Genomic DNA, 14,398 nt, shown 5'->3' with positions numbered 1-14,398 from the left:
TTTTGATTCGTTTCCAATATGGCGTTGTGGCCTAGTCTCACAGACTAAAAAGGCTTTGCTTATTATACGTCCAGACAGCACAGCGCCTTAAAGCTTAGTTTTTATAACTCTATAAAGAAAGTTGGATCTCTTTGTTCGAAATTCAACGGTGACACAGTTTAAAAGGTCCTATTATTTACTTGAAATATAAGGCATTTTCTTTGTGGCATTACGTTTTATCACTTGTTAGGATAAATTAAGGAAATGACGGAAACAAGGCAGTTGTAGTGACAAAGCAGGAACAAAATACATTCTTTGTTGTAGTACCTATCCACGGTTTTTATCACTTCAGTCGTTGTAGCAGTTAATTGGACGAATTTTACCTATTATGTCGTTATTTTGTTCTAACAATACAAAACCACAACAAAAATCTCGACCGCTTCAATACACGCTTACCTACAGGTATGAAACAGAACGAAAGGTTCTTGAACACATAAGTCATTATTTAAAAATACAGGCATAACATAATGAAATACAAAAAACTGATTCACTGGCACCGAAACCGTGCCTTATCGCTTCATACAGACGTTTTCAATTTAACATACGTGTAACAACATTCCTTAGCTACTGAAATGCTACCTATTGTAGCATTACATTTATATTTGAACGCTTTTATCGGACATGTGTTTATAAAAACAGCTGACGGTAGCCATTTTAAATCCACCTGCCGTGTGAGCCTTGAAAAGTTTGGAATCATTAATTTCAATAATCGAGTCATAGCCCTAAAATACCTTGGCAAAGAATCATTATCGTATAGGTACTAATCGATAAAGATATTAATGTAGTGTCAACTACCTAAAAGTAACCTAAAACCTTATTAGATTTGGTTAAAAGTACATATAAATGAAAGGCTAAAAATGAAACGTATAAGTAGGATGCGGAGGAGTGAAGGACCGACGCTGAGATTATGAAAATGCATACCTAGCTGTAAAGAGACAGTAGGATATTGCGAAACCGTTTGCAGGGGGGAATAAGATGCATGCAGCAACGCAAAAATGACGTTAGATTTGAGAAGGACCTCATCTTGGAGATAAACTTTTTGCCTTTTCTTTATAACTTTAACTTTAGGAATATTCGCTGTCGACGAGGCACTTTGATCCCACCTGCGAACCTAAGTCTTGTTTTCGCTAAACGTAACATAATAGAGTGGTTTTTCGACATGATCACATTACATCGGCGGCCAGGTGGCAGCCTTAAATATATTATTACCTAAATAAATGCAAATGAATGTAACGTCGGCTTGTTTGTCGTCCGCGGTTTGTTCGCTGACAGACAATCGCAGACCTTGTTTTCACGGTCCCGTCTCGCTGTTATTCCTTGAGTATTGTAAAATTTTGCACGTGTTTATAATGCATAATGTCTTATTTAGGCCACATAAAAATGTTTTATCTAGTTGTATCTACATAATAGTCACTTAAATGTACCTATTTACACTTTGCAGTTAGATAACTTTGAACAATTGTCAGGCACCTTGAGTTATCGTTGCAAAAACGTTGTCTTTGATAACGCCGCGGAAAAACATGGCTGCCAACACAGACTGTGTCACGGTAGAGCGTCTCAAATTAACTGAAGTTGATCACAAATATTTGCTTGAGATAATAATAATCAATGCAGGAGTTTACATGACCCACATAAACGGTCCTTGTACTTAATAAGTGTAGAGATGTGTAGCTATTTGTATGAAAAACTGTAATAATGTGCCACCTGGCTGCGCCTGGTTGTAGGGACATCTGTACGCACCAGGCTCGACCAGACAAACCTGTTGCTTACCTACTTTGAGACAGCCCGACGCAGTTGCTGTAATCGGAAACACGATATTCATATACGACTTTATTAGTATAAAATCTACATTAAAAAACAAAATGTAGTCTATTGACATAGAATGGTATTCTAGAACAATACTGTATATTAGAAGGCTGTTTAAAGTTTTATGTTTCATTTACGATTTAGCTTAGATTTCTCTTAAATATTCCCCGTAGGTACTACAAAGACAACTTTCTCTTATAAGCAAGTACATTCCAATGTTTAGTAGCTTTGATTACTTGCTGGTATTAACATTCTAGAATATATACATCACTACATCATTTGAAATATACCAAAGATAATGCTAGTATGTATTTCTTTATTCCGTCACACACAAATTTTTGTCATTGTAAAGCGCTACTGAAGAATTTATGAATAGGTACTGTAAAAATTATAAATCCTCTGAAATTATGTTTATAGATATATTTTGCTGTACTGGGGTTTACCATTATTTGCTTTAGATAATATGTACCTAATTAACAATGATATAATTATTGTGTAATTATGTTATTGTAAATATCACTTAAGACTTGTTTCCTTATGGGTAGCTATTCCGATAGTTAATTGTTTTCCCTATTAGTGATATTACTCATATGTATGTGATTCGATATTATTGGAACAATGAGGATAAATGATGACTAATATATTTGATATTATTGTGGTTCCAAATCCATTCAAAAATAACTAAATATCCTGTAAATATTGCAACACAGTACGAAATTCAAAACATTTGGGGCGGACGCGCTTTCGTGTGTATAAACCACAGGCAGGCTAGCTTTAGAAATTTCGTTGGGGGGTCACCTTACATCAACAACGCACGTGGTTAAGGGGCAGAACGAACGAAGTATGAAACCAACTGTTTGAATCGCCTGTACTTAGCTATTCGTTTTATGTTTCATAAAACAATTGAAGTCTATCAAGACCAATAAGTTTAATTGAATAAGTTTGGTATGGTTAGATCGAAAAAATATCAGCTTATTTCTTTCGTGGTGCGAATACTCAATGGCCATTGTATAAGAAATACAAATGAGTTCATACTACGTAGGTACTAAGGAACACGTTGTTACAAAAATATGGGTTTATAAGTATACGAGGAAAATAAATATGCATGCAAAATAAGTAGATGAATACTCTGGTAAGATATCGACAACACGGGCTTTGGAAGTTTTGAAAACGTTGATTTATTCAAAGCTAGTTTTGAAGCTAACTGTAAACACATACGTTCAAATGCTTAAAACAGCTTATTTTTATAAATACCTACTTAGGTGAACACGATCGTTTAAATTAAATAATAAGTTGGAGCCCATTTAAAGCGGTTCCCAAGCAGCTGAAATTCGATCCTTTATGATTTCCTGTCTTCGTTCAAGCGGCTTGAATTCTCCGTACCAATTAAACTGAGCGCCGTGCTAGCATGTGACCCGCTTATAATTACCTACTATAGTAATTTAGAACACGAAGCAAATACCTGGCAAACTAAGTACCTATATTAAACTTCTGTAGAGTATATAGAGGGATTTTATACATATATGGCCATTTTTACATAAAAGGGGTTAACACAGTAGCATCATTTATTTTGTTTTTTCCTCCTAAAATGCAGTTGAAGAAATACAAAGAACTACAAAAGCTGCATAATTAATTTAAAAGTTTTGTGTATTAACTAGAAACATAGTGACGTAATAATTTATTTTAGCTCCAAATGTCATTGAACGAACTGGATTTTTAACGCAATACCTAAACACCTGCACGGCACATTTATATTAATATTCTCGTTAAGTATTTTGTTAATTTTCGATTAATAATCTTGTATCAATTTAAACCTATTTAATTTAATTTTAACACATGACACATACGAAGCTGAGGTACCAGGAGCGCATAAAACGTATGAAGTAATCGCTTCAACTATTTTCCTATGCCCAGACAGCCGCCACGCTGCGCATACATAGCTACATTTTCTATGTGTTTCCGTCATCGCGTCGTACAAAGCTTGTACGTTTCATTGTGTCCATAAATGCCATGGCACCATAAATCGTGGTCCATGAAGCGACATTGTACTATACTATAATCACGTTATACATAGCACTAAATCCAACGGGACATTGACCCATATCGGAAAGGTTAAATGATAGGTTACAGTTTTACGTGCCAGACGATTGAATTTTCACAAAGTTTTATTAGTATTTTATCGTCTTTTTGTTGTCTGGTGTAAAAGCTTGTAAAACGACGTAATTCTGGGATGGTTATGGGGTTTTTAGGTTTTTCAACTAGTTCTGTGACCCAGTAGACCGTTTCAGCTTCTTTGAACTGTTATTACTATTACAAAATATTGTTTGTTTGGCATGCTTTTATGCGTTGAACGTCATTCAACGAAATTCAGATTATTTACATTACTGCTGCATATTTCATGAAAACAAGTTATTGTGTTATTGTTATTGGCGTTGTAAGACCGAAAAGTACTGAAACTCTGATGAAACAGTCGAAGAGTTTGTTTTGCATGAATTTTGCAGATTTTCCTCAAAAGTGGCAGTTAAACATATTAAAAGGTACCCAACAGATTTTTGTTTCAGGTAAGTACACAAAAGCGTATCTAGAAAATAAAATAATTATATATTACATCATGAAAAGTATTTATAGAAACTTTGTATCAACCTTAATTGACGTTTTACAATTAAATGTCATCTGGGTCACAGCACATCCCATGTTGGCGCGAAATTAACTCTGTGCGTGAACATAAAATGGCGTCGTGTTTGCTTGGCGCCTTTATTGCCTTGTCTGATTATACGAAACTTACTTAATAGTGACTAAACTCGGATCGTGTGGTTAACACCCACGTTTTGTATAAACTTAGAGAGTAGGCATTATTAAAAGTTTTGTTAGAATTAGGAAATAGGGATTTTTATGTCAAGGAAAACCATGAAGGAGTAGAATAAACATGAAGAAGGATCTCTTTGCCGTATTTTGTACTCATCATGCATAATTTTTATTATGATATCTTCTGATGAAACCTCTACGGTTTTATATATAAAAAGGCGACATTAGTTTATTAAAACGAAAGCATCTGCTATGCTTGAATAATATTAGAATGCCACTCAATACATTTTTACTATCTATCACCGAATAAACTACTACTCTAACTACTACGCTATCACCGAGTACGACTGAAAGGTCTCTTCAGGAAGTAAACAAGGCACAAACAAAGTATTGTTTAAATACCAGGTAGTGCATTAAACAATAGTATTCTATTTGAGTCACAAGTAGTGCTTAGTCATTGGTCTTTAACGCCATTCTCGCCAATTCCATCTAATTGAACGTTACTATCTGGTGATAACGCCCGGAACACTCGTTTTATTTCAAGCTTAGCTATAAAGGCTAAGGAATACGATCAACACTTCACTATAGAGATATAGAGGAAGAATGCAGACTTTGAAGAGTTTGCATAACTTCATTTCAGAATTGAGAGCTATACAAGATAAAGTATATGAGGTACTTAGCACGTGCTAAGATTATTCTATTCTCTGTCTAGACTTGCAAAGTTTGACTGTTACTTAGAACTCAAGTGCCAAAGAGACATTGTTTAACCATTAAAAACATGGATAAACAATATCTCTTTGACGTTAAACTGACTCTGTGTCTTTTCTGAGGCACAACGTAAATATAAATTGCAGCGAGTGTTAAAAGCAAAGAACCTAGTCTGAGAATTGTACACGATTGATATTAAGTTCTTTAAAATCATACTTCTTGGCTAGCAAGACATGGCCATTCAAGGCATAGTCATAATGGTGAAAAATAGGTTATAATAACCTTTTTTCTGACAGTTTTATTACTGTGCATGACCGTACCACAACTTCTATTGTTAGTAATGCACTTAAATTTATTGATTCTATTGTTTTCGTCGCAGCAGTTACTGGAATAGACCAATTGGCTAATCTGTATTGTTGTGTTTAAACCTGTTTGTGGGGTGTTATGAAAATCAAGACAATTTCAAGCTTGGCATTAAGACTGTTCCACATTCCTTAGGTATAACCAGACAACTTCGAACATTAATACGTAAATAAATTGTAACAGCCTGTATTGCATCTAAAAGTGTCAAATTCCTATCAGGTCAGTTCTAAAGACGATAAAGTCCTAATATGGTGCTGTTCTCTGCCACATTACAGTACTGGCACTAGGTAAATAACTTCAAAATAATGATGTAAGAAGACGCACATCAGACCTCCGCGTAGAAACCCCCAGTTGTCCCACTTCTAAACTCCTTACAATCACTTATTTATCGCGTCATAACTACGGCTAGCATCAGTTCGGGCTTATAAACCCTTTAGATGCTCAGATTTATTCACAGTAATAAAATTTCTATTCATTCTAAAGATATTAAATACGTTTTCTATGGGTGTTCGATACTAACGGGCGGGCAGGCTCCCACGCTCAATTCTGATCGTAGAATTAGTACTATACTGTTCATACAGTTATAAATGTTGTATAAGTACTTTTTCATCATAGTCAAACAACAACATTTCGTATGGAAAATTACAGATTTTTACCAAATGGTAATTAACTCTTACGCAAACAATTGAATATCTATTTTTATGACCAATGTATGTGGAGACAAAAATAGCCGTATTCTATCAATTAACTGTAATCGCTACATCGCATCGGAACGTTATTGACCGATATAACAACAATGGTTTATTTTCAGACAGCAACACCCACACTTTCTTCTTTATTCTATAAACATGAAAGGACAGAGATCTATATTAAATATTCAGATAGGTACGCCTTTTTAGGGTTCCGTAGCCAAAATGGCAAAAACGGAACCCTTATAGTTTCGTCATGTATGTTGTCCGTCTGTCCGTCTGTCCGTCTGTCCGTCTGTCCGTCTGTCACAGCCGATTTACTCGGAAACTATAAGTACTACAGTGATGAAATGATGGGAATATGTGTTGTAGAACCGCTACAAAAGCTAATAATAGTAAAAAAATTGGGGCCCCATACATGTAACTGAGGCCTTTAAAGATGAAATTTTTTTCGATGTACATACCCGTGTGGGGTATCAATGGAAAGGTCTTTTAAAATTATATAAGTTTTCTAAAAAATTTTTCTTAAAGTGAACGGTTTTGAGATATCAGCTCTCAAAGTCGTAAAATTTCCCTCTATTTTTATAACTACGGGTATAAAATTCAAAATAGAGGTGATGCATGCTAATTAACTCTTTCAACGATTTTGGTTTGATCAAAGTATCTCTTATAGTTTTGAGATAGGTTGATTTATGATTTACGGAACCCTTCTCACGAGTCCGACTCGCACTTGGCCGGTTTTTTTACATGTATTTAACAAGATATATAACTTTGTCACCTCCGCCTTTTATGTATCGCATATAATTCAAAAGGCGCCAAACACTCAGACACTAATTTGGTCTCCTCGAATACGACTCGTATATCTTCCTGAGGTCATGAGCTGAATTGTAAATCTACACATTATTTGCAATGATTTATGCTCCGGCGCAGGTAGGCCACGCCTCCTCCGTAACTATCTCATGCATTTAAAATGGTCGTGTTAGTTCTAGTGCCTTCAAATCTTTGCTAAAGACGACATTTAGAACGAAATGAAGCTATAAAGCTATATTTGAGGCCTTTAAACAGGCAAGAAACATGACATCTGCGGTAAACAGGTTGACCTTAGCTCTAAAGTATATGATTTTGGTACAAAAATTCAATTAATATGTTATATTCTTACTTTAAAGCCTAAAATATGCATTCTCGAATTGAGCACCTCCTGCTGTTTTGGAGGTCGTCACAAAAGGGTTTATTGACGCCGATAAACCTCTGGTAGGCGTGACTAAGTACATTCAGTGATCAGTATTATTTGTATTTGAGCTGATATAACAAATGATAACACTTATCTGGCGTGATAATAGCACGGGCTGGATAGCTAGATAATATCGTACGGGTACAGGTTCATGTCTAGGTGTGATTATCGATTTTAAAGAAAAATAACTTTCTCTGTCTAGATTAATAGTGAGACATTTCTGATACAATTTAAATTGATAAAGAGATGAACGTAGTTGATACAAATCGTATGCGTACATATCTAAATCAAGGTGTAGGTGTTATAGTGTGTGTAGAGAATAGACAAAAGACCACATGACGCTTAGCCGACAGATGGGCAAAAAATTGCGACTTTTTGTCGCTTTAATTCTACAGCCATGTACGGCCTGCAAAAAATAAGACTGTATACGAAACATCTGACCGCATCGTCCTTAACATACAGGTGATAATGTATGTTGCTACCTTATTTGTCCTTGAACCATCAGAGATGTATGCTGTGTGTGCCTAGGCTGACACGCGTCATCGACTAAAATAAATCAATTGGACGGAGTCGTGGCATTGGATGTATTAAGAGGCATTAACACTTCAGCTCGTAGGTACACCGATGATATCACAATTTATAGTCCCACATGTGGTACCTAACCCTTTTAATTATCGCAGGCGTGGGGAGAATAGTAAAGTATCGTTTGAACTGAATATCGATGCTAGTTGCTCAGGTCTAGTGGTAAATACTCTGAGATATCGAGTTCCAGTATTGCCGTGACAGCAGATAGAAGAGTATGGAAGGAGAAAACATTGTGCGCCGATCCCAAACAAAAATTCGATAAGGACAGGAGAATGATGATGATATCGAGTTTCAGCTGTTGCAGTCAACACTATTGCTCTAAAAAAAAACAGAAAACGGCAAAGAACGCTGTTTAAATAAACAAATGAATTGTAAAAATTGGAGTATGAAGACATAATTTGAAATAAGAATTGTGAACGGCGTGACAATGTTATAAGGGCTGTCCTGAAATTATTGGCCTGAACAAAAGCTTTTCTTTAGTCATTGACTTTGTCCCGATCGTTGACATTCATTGTAGAGTACTTATCGATCACCCTCGGCGACCAATGCAATATATTATTAAGTTGACTGTTAATACTACTGAATCAAATCTTTTGTAGTGTTAGGTTTGATTTAAATACTTTATTTGTTCCTTTATTGTCTTTTACTAGGGCACACAAAACGCACTTTAGACTTTACACAACGAACCATGGAAGGTCAATCTATTACCTACTCCAGCATGCTTAATGTATAAAAGACCTATCAAGTAATCTTTGACAGTCCTGAGAAAACTCAATATTTATTTACCATTTAAATAGAGAACAGACAGACAAATACCTTTATTCAATACAAACAGTTCCTAGTACATTTAATTCAAGATACCGGTGGTACCACTTTACAGTCACCGTGTGTGCGTTGAAGTCATAGCTTACTCATTACATAATGCTGAACCTATAAGTACATAGTACATACTTTATGACTAGATATGTTCACAACCTGTGTATAAACATCATCATTGTTATAGAGGATTATTTTCTAGGAGATCCAAACTTTGTGAAAATGTCGCTGTATTTGTAAGCAATTCTCAATGTAATTTAAATAATATGTATGTAATCAAGTGATGCACCTATGTAGGTAAATGATTCAATATTATTCATAGGTATTCAATTTCAACCGCAACTGTTATTTACCTATGCTAATAATGTCAATATTTTTCAGGCTGCGTTTTTCATGGGTAGCTAGCATTTTTTATGGATAAAGGTGAAACAATGTGCCCTGATGTAAATATGGGGTGTAGCTTTGGTATATTAGAATATTTACATGTGTTGCTGTAGCATTAGTATGTACGTATGTGCAAATGTGTTGTTTTGTAACAAAACAAGGCTATTCAGAAAATCCAGCGGCTAGCCAGCTATTCGGAACTACTTCTGAATACAAATCTAAGCGCTATAAATAGATTCAAATCATAAACAACAGCGGGTGCACTAAAGAGTCTACAATTTAAAGTTCAGTCGTGATTCAAGAGGTTAACTAGCACGATGGAAAGAGGTCACATCGCTTGGGAAGTTTCAATTATCGACACATTAGTAACCTTAATTTCCCATTTACAATGAGTAATAAAACCAAGTTGTATAGGGAGAAGCTTTTCTTGGAAAATCCTTAAACTAAAGGCAGTGAACTAAGTACGGAATACTGTTTTCTTTATATCATAAGTACATAATACCTATATCAATGTGAAAGAGTATTCCAAACTTTAAAAAAACAATAGATGAAACAAATGACAGCAACGACATTGCAATAGGGATCTTCGAAAGGCAATTTTATAACCAAGAAAAGCAGGCGAAGTTTTGATTAAAAAGTAATGTGCCAAAAACATGCAGCGTGTCTGTTATCGGCCAGCGTTCCAATATGAATGTCCATGCAAAATCGATCAGTGTAACTGCGCATTACGAGAAACGGTACATTATATTCTGGCTTGACCATTGTATTATGCTGAAATTGATGTTTTAACAACTCACTTATTTCTTTCTTTGTATAAGTTCTTTGTTCACGCGCAAACTGGTAACTTTGGGACATGAATTGAGAGATTTCTAAGGAGGAGATAAAGATTTGGGCAATTCTATGTTATTCCTAATTTTCAATTAAATTCTACAACAAAGTTAGATATGAATGACCACAGATCATAATTGGTGTCATCAAAACACAAAAGCCAAAACAAGAGATTAATAATTTTGAGTTTTATTTGAGGTTTTCACAATTTTCTTCTTGTGTCTGTAGCTTGTGGTACGAAGTGCGAGATTGACTGTTCCAGATTTAAATTAGATCAAATTCCAATCTCAAACATGTTTTGATATTATGATACGAGTAATCTGAGAAACAAAATTTTCATGTTCATATGAAGGATGAAGCAGAACAAACATTGGTTTGCACTGGTTTATTATTCTGTGCCAAATACCAAAGTGTAAACTCACTGAGTAAGATACATAGACATTTAGTATTTGCACGGATTTTTTGTCTCGATGTCTATTATGTAAGTACCTACTTATTATTTTATTTTAGGAGAAGTTGACCACAGAAGTCTCAATTATTAGTCGAAAAATATATTAATTTTATTTCCGTACAACACACTTAAAGTCAATAACAGTATCCAATAATGAAGAAAAAAACTAAACAAATCAATCATAATGAAACCGTCTATTGTGTTTACCAATCTTGTGGTTAATACGTGCTTACTTTTTGACTAGCGATTTAACGCTTACTTAACATTTACTTCTTAGAATTGCAAGCTCCGTGGCTTAAAGCCAATATTTACAATTAAAAAACTGTGAGAGATTCAATAACAACAATAATAATTACAAAATTGTTCTCAGAATCACGCAGTTTTGCACCATAAGTGGATTTAACCGTCGAAAATGTAAACAAGGATTTACCGTTGGTGGAAGATAAAGTTAGTGTCGGCTACCCGTTACTACGACCTCTTATCTGAAGCATTCTACCTCGTGGGTTATCAACTTACACATGCCTCTAATTAACTAAGCGGAGGAAGTAGTAGAAACTACCTACTGCAAATGAGGAATGTGTAGATCTAAGGATTAGGAAAATAACTGAAGATTTTGTTTGAAATAAACTTAAGACGCAAATCTGCTGAAATTAAATACAAAGTCACATTGAAAGAAAGACGTCACGGCAGTAAAGTATTGAAATGTAAATAACATAAGAAGAACTGAAGTGACACACATTATTCAAGAACATCAAACGATTGATGTCTAAGACGTCGATTATAACGAGCTAAGAATCTTGCTCAGACGAGTCGCGGCCTCACTTGCTTAATGTTTACCTTATTACTTATTGCCGCCGACGCTTACCTACAGAAATAAAAACACACCCACAGAACAACCGGCTGCATTAGATACGCACAGTTTTCAACGAGAATCCACTCGACAAGGGGCTTTTCAATTTGACCGAGAAATCGAATGCAACTAGTGGGGAACGCAAGCTGTGCGGTTACAAATCGTAATGTATATGAATGGCTGACTTGCCGTCTCTCTTCCACTCGACAAAAAAATCGAGACAAAAGAGAAGCTTTTTAAACATAATTCACTGAGAACACTTCAATAACATTGAACAAAAGTCAAGATATTTATAAATTCCTTTGTTGAGGAAGAAAATTTTCAACGAAACACGACCTTTTGGTTGGAGTTTTTGAACACGAGTAGTTGGAGAGTGATAAAACAATAATGAAATTAGTGACGACCCATTAGCAGAGTATTAAACTATTGTTAGAAATGGTTTATAAGTTAAAGCTTGCGAATAAAACAAACTGCTCCGTGAAGACTTCATAGAGTTTCAAGGAAGCTAAGAAGCATGACCGTTTTATTGTCCTCGAGGGATTACTTCAAATGGCTCATTGCGGATCACTGATGCATAGCCAGACGTAATTGTTTAGTTAAATAACTAGCGAGCCAGTGACGTAAGTAAATGGTTAGTCTAAATTCTAAAATCATACTGCAACAATTTTAACTAAATGATTTTCAATTTCTTCACGTGTTTCAATGGTGTATGTGTACATAAAGAAATGACTGGTACACAGGTGTGTCAGGGGTGGTTGAGTTAAATAAGTCTTATCTCCCTCTTCTAGAAAGATTGTCCGTATGGATCAAAATAACTTGTTTTTATAATGCTTCATTGTTTGATCTAGAAATTCCTGAGCGATAAGAAGTGTAGCGGCCAAATTACTAAGAGGTTTGATCATTTCGTCTCTGGTTTCAAGAAAATGCTTAGCTTCGGCTGTAGACTAGAAACTTGTTTCACAGTCGCTTGTTTTGTCTATATTATGGTTTGGTATATTAGGTAGTTGTGTCTAATTGTACGATGGAGTCAAGAGTTCGCGAGTGCCATTAAAGCTTCATTTAGTTTTTGCTTATTATTTCGAATAGGAGTCTGTGTCTATACGCCGCCATGTTACGTTTTTGTCCTCATGTTGGCATTATGACGCCAACATGTAGAAATGCCAAAGTTTTTCATGATAAACTCAGCTATTCAGGTTATCAGGAAAATGAATGATAATGAACGTAGTTGAGTTTGTAGGTACTGTTTGTTGTTTGTACGTCGGAATAACCAGACAAAACGTATTTATAATGCTTTATAATTTTACCTAATTGGGAAAATAACAACAGGTGTTAAGGCAAACGAAGTACCTACGTATAACGTTTAAAAAATGAAACGTCTCACATATTACCCACACATACACATTGGTTTACTTGTCATAATGAATGGTTAATGACTAATGGGCTATCTAGTGTTGGTAAATTTAAATGTGAACTAAAGGTGATTGTTGTGCAAAGGTTTGATTAAGCGCTCGTGATTAGTTACGCAACATTACAACTGATAGACAAGATTGAGTTATTCCTTGACGTTTGTTGTAAGTGATATAAAAGCAGTTCGTGGCTCTACTACCAAAGTTAAATTTTCATATCATTTCATCATCATGGTCATTTCATCAACATAAGAAAGCCACATTCGGACAGGTGATAATAAAATAGCACCACAATACAAAACTTTGAACGTTTCAATTTCCATCAATTTACACAAAACGATGAATCAGACCTCGTTATAAATACTTTCGATATCTTTTATCTAATGGTTTAATTTCTGCCATCACAAAAACTTTAGCGATTCAGCTTTACCGAGGAGACTTAATTGGCTAAAATGTTTAAACTCAGTTAAACGGACCGGATTTTAAAAGTGAAATTTTTCTCCGTCATCGGTTTCGTACGCTGGCTGGGCAGCTTCCGTCGTAGCTATGGTTTCTTAAAAATACCTGAGTCACCGATTAAGGCGATTTCGAAGGCCGTTAAAATAACCATCAAATCTATACGAGCCCTCACACTCGACTCGCTATTACATTCACTCGTGGAGTTGCCAACGTCTCTAAACCTTATTTTGCACCGTTGCACGTCGCTAGCGTACGAGTATTTCAGTTTGTTAAATTCATTATCGAGCTAAAACCTAATCGCTTCGATTATTACTTCAGAAATTGCATCAGATATTACAATTTTCTCTCCGTATCTATTAGTGATCTAAACTTCGTAATCGTAAGTAAGTATTTCCGATTTTAGATAGAAGAATGAATGTATGAAAAATTAAGATAATGGGCAAGTGTATAGAACCATGTTAACCTAAAAAGGTTATTCGATAAAATCTCAAAATCCGTCATGCCTCTACAATTAAGACAACAATGGCATGACTAATGAGGAAAGGTAATGAATTACAAACTCGATTGCAACGCTTTGGCCAAGTATCGAGCCGAGTAAGCACTAGTGTCTAGTATCATGTTGTCATCGTCTCAAATAGTGTTAGTACGAGTGTCTTGTTTTGTTATAATAAATGGAGAATTAAATGCAGTCCAACAATGAAGTGACAAAGTACGTTCAGTGATGTCATCGGAGTCACCAAGTGTGACGGCCACAAGCCCACATAAGAGTAGCTTAGAACTACATACGTATTTGAGTACGTTCATTCGCATCTAGGTACACTGTACACTTTGGCATGCGGGTTACAGAAGGAGCTAATGTTTGCCGACTATATATCCTATTTTAGGATTTAGAAACGCATTCAAGAGCACGTGCAACAATTAGGAATAGCAGATTGTTAAGAACTCGCACGTTGTTGAGAAAATAATGCCTGGTTTATG

At 35.3% G+C, this 14,398-nt stretch overlaps 2 protein-coding genes across 2 annotated transcripts in view; both read right to left on the bottom strand.

The window, feature by feature from the left end:
* Positions 1 to 10,867, bottom strand: part of LOC110383764 (protein ref(2)P) — an 86,575-nt gene extending 75,708 nt beyond the window's left edge. Inside the window, exon 1 of the mRNA XM_064043533.1 lies at positions 10,863 to 10,867. The gene's annotated coding sequence lies outside the window, so the exon portion shown is untranslated. The remainder of the gene's footprint in view (positions 1 to 10,862) is intronic.
* The window catches only part of LOC110383792 (insulin-like growth factor-binding protein complex acid labile subunit), a 33,003-nt gene that overhangs the window by 14,555 nt on the left and 4,050 nt on the right, over positions 1 to 14,398 (bottom strand).

Source organism: Helicoverpa armigera, chromosome 3, assembly GCF_030705265.1.
Source record: "Helicoverpa armigera isolate CAAS_96S chromosome 3, ASM3070526v1, whole genome shotgun sequence".
NCBI classification, from domain to species: domain Eukaryota; kingdom Metazoa; phylum Arthropoda; class Insecta; order Lepidoptera; family Noctuidae; genus Helicoverpa; species Helicoverpa armigera.
The sequence above is the reverse complement of the archived record's forward strand: the minus strand, read 5'-3'. Positions and strand labels throughout refer to the sequence as shown.